This window comes from Panthera onca, chromosome B1 (genome assembly GCF_046562875.1).
Source record: "Panthera onca isolate mPanOnc1 chromosome B1, mPanOnc1 haplotype 2, whole genome shotgun sequence".
NCBI lineage: Eukaryota > Metazoa > Chordata > Mammalia > Carnivora > Felidae > Panthera > Panthera onca.
This window is the reverse complement of record NC_138342.1, coordinates 4,968,218-4,980,293: the sequence shown is the minus strand read 5'-3', so window position 1 is coordinate 4,980,293 and position 12,076 is coordinate 4,968,218. Positions and strand designations below refer to the sequence as shown.

Here is a 12,076-nt window from a genome sequence, read left to right as displayed (position 1 = left end):
CCCATTACGACCTGCATGAACCTTGAGGACATTCACATAGGATCCCATTCACTCGAAACGTCCAGGATGGGCAAATCCCTAGAGACGCAAGGCAGACCGGTGGTTGCCAGGGGCTGAGGGAGGGGGCGGCGGGGAGGAACCGCTTAGCGGGCACAAGGCTTTCACCGCAGGCCACGAAAATGTCTTGGAACCAGATACAGGTGGTGGTTATACAACTTCGCGAACGCATCACATGCCACTGGATGGGACACTTTAAAATGGCTAATCCTATGCTGTGTGAAGGCCGCCCCGCTTTTTCAAAAGGGGGAGACACAAAGGAAAGCCAGGCTGCGTCCCCGTGTCTCAGCAAGCTAATATTGCCAGCCCTCTCCTAGCCCCTACTACCTTGTGATCCTCACAGGCTGCCTGTCCTCCCAAGGAAGCAGAAAACCTCCTCGGTGACATGTCCCACTCCACACCCCCCCCCCCCCCGCAGCTCTGACGAAGGGACCAGGGGCCAGTCCAGGACTCCCAAATCAAAATGCAGCCGAGGCAGAGCCACTGGGGCCCCTGACCTGGCACACACAAGGGCATTACTGCCACATGGGCAGTCAGGACGGTCGCACACAGAACCCTCTTTCATTCTCTAAGGTGGCCCTCCAGCCAAGTCTGGGCCACGGGGTAGAAGGGACAGCGGGAGGCCTCATCCACACGGCATCTGGGTCCTCTGAGGTCCAGGAGGAGGGGCTTCAAGGCATGTGATGGGACCCGAGGATGCTTCCAGGACCTGGAAAGGATAAAGGGGGCACCACGGGCCACAGAGAGGACAGACGTAGCGCCCCATCATTGCCACTGTCCACCCCACGAGGCTGGGCCTTCACCTCGACTCTTTATTTCCTCACGCCATCTCCAGGGACAGGGACTGGGGGCGTCCCCGCTTTACAAATGAGGACACCGAGTTGTAGCGGGTACAGAGGAGTTCACGTGCCTCATCCCCCATCAGCTGGTAAATGGCAGACCCAGCGCTCAAACGCAAAGCTTCCATCCAAAGCCTCCTGTGCAAAGTCAGGATGCCGCTGACGTTTGCGTTTTTTCCTCCAAAACTCCCACAAGGCAGCATGGAGTCATGGTTAAGAACGTGGACTGCCACTCTGGGAGGACGGGAAAGTTCTGGACTTGGGCGGTGATGGTGGCACAACGGTGTGAACATACTCCACGCCACTGACCGGTTATGAAATATGTTAACCGTTAATATGTTAACCGTTACTAAAAATATTACATATATATTTAACACAAAGATCCTTTAAAAATGATCAGGTCCCAGGTTGCTCCCGAAACCAATACTACACTGCATGTTAACTAACTTGAATTTAAATTAATTAATTAAAAAAAAAAAAAGGAGGGGGCACCTGGGTGACTCAGTTGGTTAACCATCTGACTTCCGTTCAGGTCATGATCTCACGGTCTGTGGGTTCGAGCCCCACATTGGGCTCTGTGCTGACAGCTCGGAGCCTGGAGCCTGCTTCAGATTCTGTGTCTCCCTCTCTCGCTGCCCCTCCCCCACTGCACTCTGTGTGTGTGTCTCCCTAAGATGAATAAGCACTAAAAATTAAAAAAAAAAAAAAGAGGGGTGCCTAGGTGGCTCAGTTGGTTAACCGTCCAACTCTTGATTTTGACTCAGGTCATGATCTCACAGTTCTGTGAGTTCGAGCCCCACATCGGGCTCTGCGACAACAGCCTGAAGCCAACTTGGAATTCTCTCTCTTTGCCTCTCTCTCTGCCCCCCCCTCTGCTGACGTACTGTCTCTGTCTCTCTCAAAAGAAAAAAACTTAAAAAAAAAAATTTAATTGTCAATAAATATTTAAAAATCGATAGTATACAGACCATATTCTCTAAACGTGGTAAAATTCAAATTAGAAGCTAATAAAAAATACAAATTCCCTCCCCCCCAAAAAAGTAATAATGTGGGCTGCTCGGGAGCAGATCCCTGCTCCCCCATGTACCAGCTCTGTGACCCTGGGCAGGCTACAGGCTGTACCCATCCGTAAAATGAGAGGCGCAAGGTACCTCCCTCTGGGCTTGTGTCCAGAACTGAATGAACTCAAATCAGGGACAGCACAGACCAGGGGGGTGGCACACTCCAGCCGCAAAGGGCCAGGCAGTAACTGTCACTGCCCCAGCTAGGTAACCCTGTCAGCACGGCAGAAAAGCAGCCACAGACAGCAGGTGCACAAGTGGGCGTGGCTGGGTACCAATAAAGCTTTATTTACAGAAGCAGGCGGCGGGCTGATGGGCCACAGCTTGCCGCCCCCCCCCCCACCCCGGCGTTTACTCTGGCACTTGGTAGGTGCTTAACAAATGTTAACTGTTACAATGAAGAAAAATGGCATTTATTTCATTTCTACAGATGAATGAGAAGTAAAATATTTCCTGTGGCAGTTCCAAAAATAAATACTAATACCGAAGGCAAGAGCAGAGCCTCGGTCCCCCCGCCCAGTGGAGGCGGGGGGGGGGGGGGGGCGGGGAGCTCCCTCACTCTGAGCCCCAGGCCCTGCCCCCACTCCGCTGCTTTCAAGTCTTTCTGAACCAGCCCTGGCCACTCTCCGCAAGCTCTTCCCCCTCCCCCCTCCTACAGGAAGGGCTCTTCACCCCTGCCCCAGAGCCCGAGGCCCTCAGGCCCCCCTCTTTGTTCCTGCCCCTCCCCGCTGGCCCATGATCCCTGGGCTGTCCACCCGGCCTTAGACAGGCAAGAGCAAGGGAAACATTTTCTGACCGTGTTCAGGGCTAGAATGACAATGACCAGCAAGATCCCACTGCTGGCCCGCCCTGGGGTCCCTTCCTGAGCCTCAGATCCCAGCAACCCTAATGGCTGCTACTGGCTTCAAGGTAACCTGTTTCGACTAAAGGCACCGAGAAGCCTCCTCTCACTGATTCCTCGCACGGGCCTTCTGGGAAGGTCGACTTTCCATTACAGGGATCAGCGTGTTCCACGAAGCAACACCAGAGTTCTGGAGCACGGGACCCCTCCCCTCCGCCCCCTGAGTTCCGCCTCCGCCCCCACCTCCGGACTCAGCCCCTGCCTGTCAGGTGCTCACGTAATCCTTACCCTAGGGAGGTTCTGTGCAGCTTCGGGGAGAGAACTCACAGCAGGAGTGGGAGCTTAAGCAACCATAGCTACATTCCTCACGTGAGCGTCGCAGAGAAAGGAACTGGGCAGAGAGCGGTTAAGTGACTTGCCCAAGGTGGCACAGCCAGTAGGGTCTGAGCCGGTCCTCAGTGCAGCCCCCATGACCCCACCCTGTGCCTTCACGGCTTAACCACTGAGCAGGAAAGAAGCTCGGATGACGGAGGGTGGCCAGGGGGGTGGCCTTCTCTGCACGCGAGGTGAGCTCAGGACTCCTGCCCGCAGCCCTCAGCACCTTCTCACACAGATGTGCACAACTCCCAGCAGCCAACACGCACGCACCCCCTCCGCCTGTCTTTCCCACGCATTGACTATTTATTTAGCTCGTTGGCCTGGTGTTGTTAGCTAGGGAAGGACGCGGAGGGCCTCTAACTGGGGTGGCCGCTTTGGGACAAAACCAAAAGATTCATTTTTTAACCATACACTCCCTCATCATCACGGCCACTTCAGTGGTTCCCGTGCCCGGAGACCGCACTCTGATCCCCACATCAACCCAGCCAGACAGACCGCTGCCCCCATTTGGACAGGAAATGGGAGACCCAGAAAGGTTAATCCTGTTCCCCGGGATCACACGACCATAAGGAACAGGACAAAGGTGAACCCCACTTCAGAAGCCCTGTGGGGGCTCAGACACCCTCAGGAGATCAAACGAGGAGAACTGGAACACAAGTGCAGTCATCCCCAATCTTTCTGAGGGAGGCACCCCGTTTTAGCTTCAAAGCCCAGGGCGGGGAGGCACCTGCTGGTCTGCAGCTGAGTGAGGGGCGGGGCCGCCATGGCACCCGGGCAGTCTGGCTCCAGAGCCCGAGGAGAGGAAGGGCGGCACTGGCTGCTGGCTTATGCCTTCCTCAGAAAATTGTTCCTTCTCCTGCTCCCCTCCTGGCCCCAATCCACCCTGTACCCTAAGAGGGTGGGGCCTCCCTCCTGCCTCCTCACCGTGAAACCTTCTGGTCAGGCCGAGGACAGACCATCAAGCTCCATCCCTGACTGCCCCCCTGGAAGGCGGAGCCCCCCTCAAAGCAGGGCTGCCCCTCAGACCTCACTGTGTCCCCAGTCTCCGGTGGGCAAGGTCTGCTTAAGGAAAAGCTACACAGATATGAAACCACACACGGATATATGTTCCAAAAGGGCACAGATAAGAGAACCCACAATCTGTCTGCCAAAGTCAGGAAACATCCCAAAGAAGGACCCAGAGACTTGGCCCTTAACATATGAATAGGAGTTCTCCAGGCAGACAAGGGAGGGGAACATCTCCCCCAAAAACAACAGTAACAAAACCACAGCACAGGGGGAGAAGCCGAAGAGTCAAGACCTGTCTGGGGAACGCAGAGGTGGCACACTTAGCTGAGACGGCGTGGCAGGGAGAGAGAGAGGAGGGCCAAGGAAGCCAGGATGTGAGGAACAGGTGAGGTCACAGGGGCAGCGGGAGCCAGGATGGTTTGTCAAGGAGGACAATGGCAATGATCGCGTTTGTTGGGCCCACGCTCTGACCCACTGAGGGGCCTCTCACCGTGAAAAGTCTGAAAATGAGAATTACCCCCATGCTCTGCAGAGATGCTCAGCGTTACAACCCACGTGCAAGAGCTCAGCAACAAACACTTGGCAATCACCCACCTTCTGGAAGACTTTTCTCAGCAGCAGCAATCCGGGAAGTTGCCCTGCTGGACAAGCATCTGAGAAGGGTCCTGACCACCCATGCCATCCCCAAACCTGCCCCTCCTCCTTGTCCATCTGGGCTCTGCCCAAGGTCCTGGAGGAGAAGCCAGCTCCCCCACAGACTCACCCTACACCAGCAGGTCAGACAGAGTTCGTGGGGAGAGCCCCCCTCAGGTGCAGGGAGCCCCGGAACCCCATATGAGGGGCTGAGGCTGCCCCTGCCCTTCCAAGATCTCCTAATCTGGTCTGGCAGGCTGAAGCCATCAGACAGGACGAGAGTGTGTCCCACTCTGCCATGCAAGGAACCTCAGGCGGGGCGAGGGGTTCTCCCTGACCTTGGTAGAGAAGGAGCCGACCAGTTGAAGGAATGGCGTTCCTAGAGAGGGAACAGCACAAGCAAAGGCCAAGGACAGTGTGCCTGTGAGTGCGCGTGGAAGGGGTGGGGGTGGCGGAGCACCCGCGGTTAGACACAGTATCTCCGGAGTCTAAAGAGCCGGGCAGAGGCTGGCGGAGAGCCCAGGCCGGCCAAGCCATCAGGAGAAAGGCAGACTCCGGTGTGTGGGGAGGGGAGGTCGTGGGGAAGGGGGGGGGGGTGCTTCTATGGCAAAAGACTCCAGCCTGGCAAGCTGCCTCTATCAGGGATGACGAGGCCGGCTCCTCAAGAACCCGAAGCAGGGAGGGTGGAGTGATGGAGTGGGGGGGGGGGGGGGGGCAGAGGGCTGGGGGCGAGGGCACGGCGCACTAACGCAGGCCCACAGGCCGGGGCTTGAACGCAGCGCGCCCAGGCAAGGTGCCCGGCCCCGCAGAGCCGATCCCTCTGCGCCATCTCCCGAGGCTGCGTGCGCCCAGGGCGCGCCGGCGGGGCAGCAGGGTGGGTACCAGCCTTTCTTCCCAGCGCTACAGCCTCCTCCCCGAACCCACGTGGGCGGAGCAGCGCGGGGGTGTGCGTGGCAGGGGCCTAGGCGGCGGGTGCTGTGCGCGGGGCGGGGGTGCAGGCAGGGCGGCCTCGCCCCCCACCCCGCCGCCTCCGGCCTCCAACCTCTGTGCCACCTCGGCCGGGACCCGGGGGTACCCGGACCTACTCAGTGGGTAGGACACCGAGAGAACCGGCCGGCCACGCCCCCCGCGCCACTCCCTGGAGGCAGCCGGTGGGTTCCCCCTCCCCCTCCTTGGCTCGTGAAAATGGGGGTGGCGTGAGGGAGACAGAGGCACTGGGGGCGGGACGGGGAGGGGGCCTACGGAGGGAGACGACGCAGAGTTCTCCTGCTGGGAGAGAGACGCTGCGGGGGGATTTGGGGGGGAATGGGGGATGGGAAGGGTGGGGGTCCACGGAGGTGAGACGCGAGAGCGTCAAGGGATCCGGAGGGGCGCGAGGGCTGGAGGAGGGGGAGGTGGGCGTTGGGCGGGGCGGCACCGGTCACCGAGTCCCCTGCCGCCGGGTCCGCCCCTCGCTCGTGGGGTCCGCGGGTCCCATTTGGCCAGCGCGCGCCTCCCGCCCCCCGGCGCACCTGTACCCACCTGCTCGGCGCTCAGGCCCGAGCCGGGCAGCAGCAGCGGACGTAGCCAGCGCAGCCCCGCGCCGCATCATCCGGCCGCCCCCTCCCCGCCCCGAGCTTACGCTGCCGCCGCCCCCGCCTTAAAAAGGACAAAACGGAACAGAAAAAGGCTGCGTGCAAAAAAAAAAAAAGGAAAGAAAGAAAAATCGTAAGCAGCAAAGGGGGAAGACGGGCAGACGCGCGCGCGGCTCGGCGGGGCGAGGGGCGAGGTGCGGCGGCGCCGGTGACCGCGCTCGGGGCAGCCGGCAGGCGCGTGCCGCACGCTCCCGGCTGCAGCTCGGGCGACCACCCGGCGCCCGGCTCGCGGCGCGGCCCCGCCCCTCCCCGGGCCGCCCCTCCGATTGGCCCGTCCCCCTGCCAGTCAGAGGGAAGGCGCGGCACTCGCCCGCCCCCGCCCGGGGCCGAGGCCCGGAGCCGTTCGGCGGCAGCCGGAGGAGGTGCGGGGAGGCCTGAGCGTGCGCACTTGGCCCCGAGGCCCGCGCCGGGGAAGGGCCGGGGTCCCGCGGCCGAGCGCCCGGCGAGGCGCAGGGCCGCGGCGCCGGGCGGGTGGGAGCCGCCCTGGGGAGGGGCTTGCCAGCTCCAGTTCGGGCTGAAGGCCCCGGGAAGCCGGTCCCTGCCCTCACCTGGGACGGTGGGCATCGAAGGCCATCGGCGGTCAGGGAAGACACGACCTGCGCCTTTGTACACATGGAACTCTCAGGGTCCCGGGTCCCAGGAAAGGAAGTGTTGAAGGTGGCACGGCTAGCCAGGGGCAGAGCCAGGAGTCTCACGCCAGAGCTGACAGCCTTCATCGCGAGGCAAACCCGTGTTAGCAAAAAATAGTGGAACGAATAATGTGATGTCCAGCCTAGGCTTGAAGGAAGGGTAGGATTTCGTGAGGCAAAGATCCATTCATTCAATTCCGTTCCACAAATATTTAATTGGGCACCTACTATGTACCAGGGAGCCATTAAGATCTAGGAATACCGCAGTGAACAGACAGAAGGTCCTGCCCTCCGGGAGCTTATATTCTGGCAAAGAAAAGGAAGGCAGGAGCATTCACATAAGCATGAGAAAGCACCTTGATCTCAGGAAAGTGTGGCTGATTTGAGAATCTAGAAGAGGGGGGTGTCTCCGGGCTACAGACAGGTGAGATGAATGGCCAAGAGGAGGGTGACCAGACGGGTAGAGGCCAGGGCTGTAGGGTCCCTGGCTACGGGAAAGAATTTGAGTTTATCCTGAGCCCATCTCACCAGGGAAAGTGGTCTGTGGGGGCAACGTCAGAGTTACGTATTTGAAGTGCGCTGATCTGCTGTCTGAACCACCCCTCCGGGCCACCCGAGAGGCAGGTACCACCACTTTCTCCTCGCTAGGGATGAGGAGGCCCCGGGTCCCAGGATCCAGAGCAGGTAGCAAGGTGGGAGCCAAGGGTCCAAACTTGTCCAGAACAGCCTTCCAGGTACCCTGAGACTCAAAGTTCGTGAGCCCAGACCTCCAAGTCGCAGGGAGGCGGGTTTCAGCTCACCAAGAGGACAAACGTTCTTCTCAGAGATGCCGCTCTCGAAGATGTGCGGAGCTCCCAGCCCCTCGACAGGCCGTCCACGTTTGAGGGTCTTGGGGAAGGGGTTCCTGCTGCGTTCCAGACGGGGAGCAGTCAGTGCCCACTAGCCTGCCTCTGCTGGGACCAAGCTGTTGGGGGTCAGGGGAGGGATCCCGGTTTGACCACTTACTAGCTGGTGACCTTAGGCAAGTGATTGACCCTTGGCTTTCCTCAGTTTCCTCGTCTGTAAAATGGACCTTAAAACAGTGATAATCGGTGGGTTTGGGCAGGGATTAAATGACCTAATATATATGGATCTCTGCTACTTCCTGAAGGCCGCCATCATAAATTACCACAGACCAGGGTCACCTGGGTGGCTCATTCGGTTAAGCGTCTGACTCTTGATCTCGGCTCAGGTCACGATCTCACAGTTTGTGAGTTCGAGCCCCCGCATCAGGCACTGTGCTGCTGGTGCAGAGCCTGCTTGGGCTTCTGTCGCTCCTTCTCTCTGCCCCTCCCCTGCTTGTGCTCTGTCTCTCAAAATAAAAGAAATAAACTCAAAACAATTTTTAATAAAAATAAAAATAAATTACCACAGACCAGGAGGCTTAAAAGAACAGAAATGTGTGCTCTCGTAATATTACAGGGTAAAAGTCCCTAGTCCAGAAACTGTTAGGGGAAATTCTTTCCTGCCTTTTTCAGCTTCTGGGGCCTCCAGATGCTCCTGGGCTTGTGGCCACATCACTCAAATGTGGCTTCCCATGACTGTGGCTGCCTCCTCTGTCCATGCCTCTTCTTTTTAAAAACTTTTTGGGAGAGAGAGAGAGCATAAGAAGGGGAGGGGCAGAGAGAGAGGGGAACAGAGGATCCCAAGTGGACTCTGTGCTGAGAGCAGAGAGCCTGATGCGGGCTCGAACTCACAAACCGTGAGATGGTGACCTGAGCTGAACTCAGACGCTCAACGAACTGAGCCACCCAGGTGCCCCCCATCTCCTCTTTTATGAAGATTCTTGTCAGTGGACTTAGGACCTACCGAGTTAATCCAGGATTATCTCACCTCAAGACCCTTAACTTAATCACATCTAATCACCCTTTTCCCAAGTAAGGCCACCCTCTCAGGTTCCAGGATGTTATTGTAAGTCACAGAATTATTAACTACAATTGTGATCATTCCTAAGGAGGGGGGAAAGGTGCGAAGCTAGCACATCCTGTGGAGCTTGGCGTGGTCTGAGGTCCGGGAGCCTTCCCTGAGGAAGTCAGCCCTGAGCCTCAGCTAGCTGGACAAAGAGGAAGCGAGCATATTCCAGGGATAGTGAACAGCAGTGTGAAGGTCCTGAGTTTGGACTTGACCTTCCGGTGGGAAGGGAGCCATCAGGAGTTCTGGAGGAAGGCCATGAGTGACCGGATTCAAGGAGGCCTGGTCAAGTACAGAAGGGCAAGGCAGGCCCCACCAGCTGCATCAGGGATCCCGCGGACACAGGCACCCACTGCACAGGGATGCTCTGCCCAGGCAGCAGGGACATGGCAGGGAGACAGCTTGTCTCTGCCCCGTGGCTCATGGGTCAGTGGGAGAGACCACAGTGGAGCATTATGATGGGGTACCCTGACTATACGAGTGCCAGGGAAGGAGCTCCTGGGACCACTTCAGGGAGTCAGGAGGGGCTTCCTGGAGGAGGAGACATGCGCACTGCAGCTAGACAAAGAGGGAGGAAGCAGGCCTTCCAGGCAGAGGGAACAGCACGTGCAGAGGGACCATAGAGGCACAAAGACTGAGCCGTGGATTCCAGGCCTGCTGCCCCGTAGGGAGCACACGAGGTTAAGAGGCTGGCAAGACCAGATCACAAGGAGCCTGAAAGCCTCACTGGGACTTCTGGTCATCAAGGAATTTGGAACAGGCCATGACGCCCCTGGAGTTGGTTGGCAGACTCTGGCATCTGCATGGAGGCTGGGTGGGAAGGTGGAGGCAAGAGACCGTGGCGTTGGCTGAGACGAAGGAGGCTGAGGGTCAGAATCCGGGCAGTTTGACCCACGGTCCCAGGAGGACAGGTCAGAACCCTCTGAGCGGCACCCCCGCCCCCAACTAGGCTGATCCAACTTGTAAGACTTGCCTTCTGGGTGGTGAACGGTGCTGGGGGAGGGGTACCTGACAAGAGCAAACGCTGGCCAAGCTTGCTCCAAACAGGTACGGATGCAGGTACGCTGCGTGTACTAATTTAATCTGCACAACCACCCTAGGCACAGAGAGGTTAGGCAGCTTGCGCAGGGTCTCACAGCCAGGAGAGCCAGAATGCAGTTGCTTCTGGGGATAAATAAACCATCACATTGATAATAACGACTCACGTTTACTGAGCACTTACTGTGTGCTGGGCACTGTCTGAGCTTCATAGAAATTAACCCATTTCAATCCCTCCCTCCTTATCCTTAGACACCGAGGAATGTAAAGGTTCAATAACTTGCCTCAGGGCACCAACTCAGTGGCTGAGTTGGGGATCGGAACCAGCAGACCTGGCTTCCACAGTGGCCGACACCGCTCAGGCTCTCTGTATCTCCTGAGTAGCAGAAAACTACCCCACTGCTGGTAAGATGCCCTGAGGTAGGGGGCACAGCAAAACCAGTGCCAGGTGAGGGGCGGGGAGCTCTGTGTCCCTGGGACAAGTCCCATCAGTGCTCTGAGCCTAGGTCTCCTTCCTCCCTGTCGAATAGAAATGGTGACACCACCCCCCCCCACACACACACACACCTGCCAGACACTCTGGGATGTGAGTCCTGGTTCCACCATTGGCCCCCAGTGCCACCGTCCGAGTGATGGGAAGAATAGGACCTAGGCATGTGATCATGGCACACCTAAAAGAGTGAGGCTGTTCGATGTGTGCACTGAACACTGCTGGGATTCGTAGCAGAAAAGCTTACCTCCCTCCGTGTCCCCGCAGGCGCTGTTACTGTCATTTTCTGGAAGAGACAAAGGAGAGTCAGACAAAAGGATCTGGAAACTGCAGCCAGGTCTCCGACCCCAAGCCCACGCTGCCATCAGCTCACGTTCAGATCCTAAAAGATGACGATGGGAATTATGCTGAGCTCAACAGCTGCGTGATTCCATTTATAGAACTTTATCAAAACGACGGGATTATAGAAATAGAGGACTGATGCGTGGCACCAGGAGTTGGGGAGGGGGAGGGTGGTGGCTGTGTCTGTAAAGGGGTAGCGGGATGGCACTGGGTTCTACCCTGACTGTGGCGGTGCACAGGCCACTCTACACGAGTGATAAAATCGCACAGAACTAAGTTCGCGCACACATGCGCCCGCGTGAGCTCAGGTAAAGCCACGGAAATCTGATTGAGGCGGGTGGATCCTATCCACGTTGGTTGCCTGGTTTGTGATGTTGTAACTATAGGTTTGCAAGGTGTTACCTTTGAGGGAAACCGGGTGAAGGGTATACTGGCTCGTTATTGTTTCTTACATGTGAGTGTCCAGCGATCTCAATACAAAAAGTTTATTTTTTAAAGAAACAGGATGATCACGAAGGTAGCTGCCCAAGGAGTCTCCTGCACAGGACAGGGCTTTGCCCCGGGGTGGGCACCGAGGGCCTGCGGATTTCCCTCCAGAAACAAGGTGGATCAGCCATGAGGGGTGGGAGGCCAGGCAGAGTGTCCAAGTTCTGTATCCCTTTCCGTGCCGGGGAGTCCGGCCTCCTGGGACGCAGCGTCCCTAGGCCAGGACATGCTCTTTCTTCTCCTCTATGCCATTCAAGGAAAACAGCTTTCTGTGGGCTATTTCTGGTTCTATGAATAATGCATGCTTATTGTAAAGAATTCAAACAGTACAGGCGGATATAAAGGAGACAACAAAGGTCACCTTGAATCTCGCCACACCGGGGTGACCCCCGAGAGCCTTCCGGTGACCAGGCCTCCGTGCCTCTCCCGTGTGCAGATACATTCACATGAATGGACGTAATAAAAACATGATGGTTTTGTTCTGGACGCTTCCTCCTCCCCATTTCCACAGCACATCCCCCATGAGGTGGCCCCTGATAACCCCCTGGCTTACCTTCTCCCATATGTTTCTCCACAGACACACGTAAGTATATGCTACGTACCTACACACGTGCATTCACACACATACACGCACCCACAGGGGAGCTTGGGGGTCAGTGTCTTACAAAAAGAATCCCTCCTAATCACATT

General features: G+C 57.5%; 1 protein-coding gene and 1 long non-coding RNA gene across 7 annotated transcripts in view; one reads left to right on the top strand and one right to left on the bottom strand.

Moving 5' to 3' along the window:
• LOC132692732 (janus kinase and microtubule-interacting protein 1) overlaps positions 1 to 6,685 on the bottom strand; it is a 249,392-nt gene extending 242,707 nt beyond the window's left edge. For 3 of the 6 annotated variants that reach the window (XM_078446276.2, XM_078446277.2, XM_078446275.2), the window contains exon 1: positions 6,339 to 6,685. The gene's annotated coding sequence lies outside the window, so the exon portion shown is untranslated. The remainder of the gene's footprint in view (positions 1 to 6,338) is intronic. The other 3 variants (XM_078446279.2, XM_078446278.2, XM_078446280.2) reach the window with 2 other exon arrangements.
• Positions 5,571 to 11,402, top strand: LOC145715436 (uncharacterized). Its single transcript, XR_014137569.1, has 3 exons — positions 5,571 to 5,968; positions 10,321 to 10,473; positions 10,826 to 11,402. It is a non-coding gene; the product is annotated as an uncharacterized LOC145715436 (long non-coding RNA).
• The last annotated feature ends 674 nt before the right edge of the window (positions 11,403 to 12,076 follow it).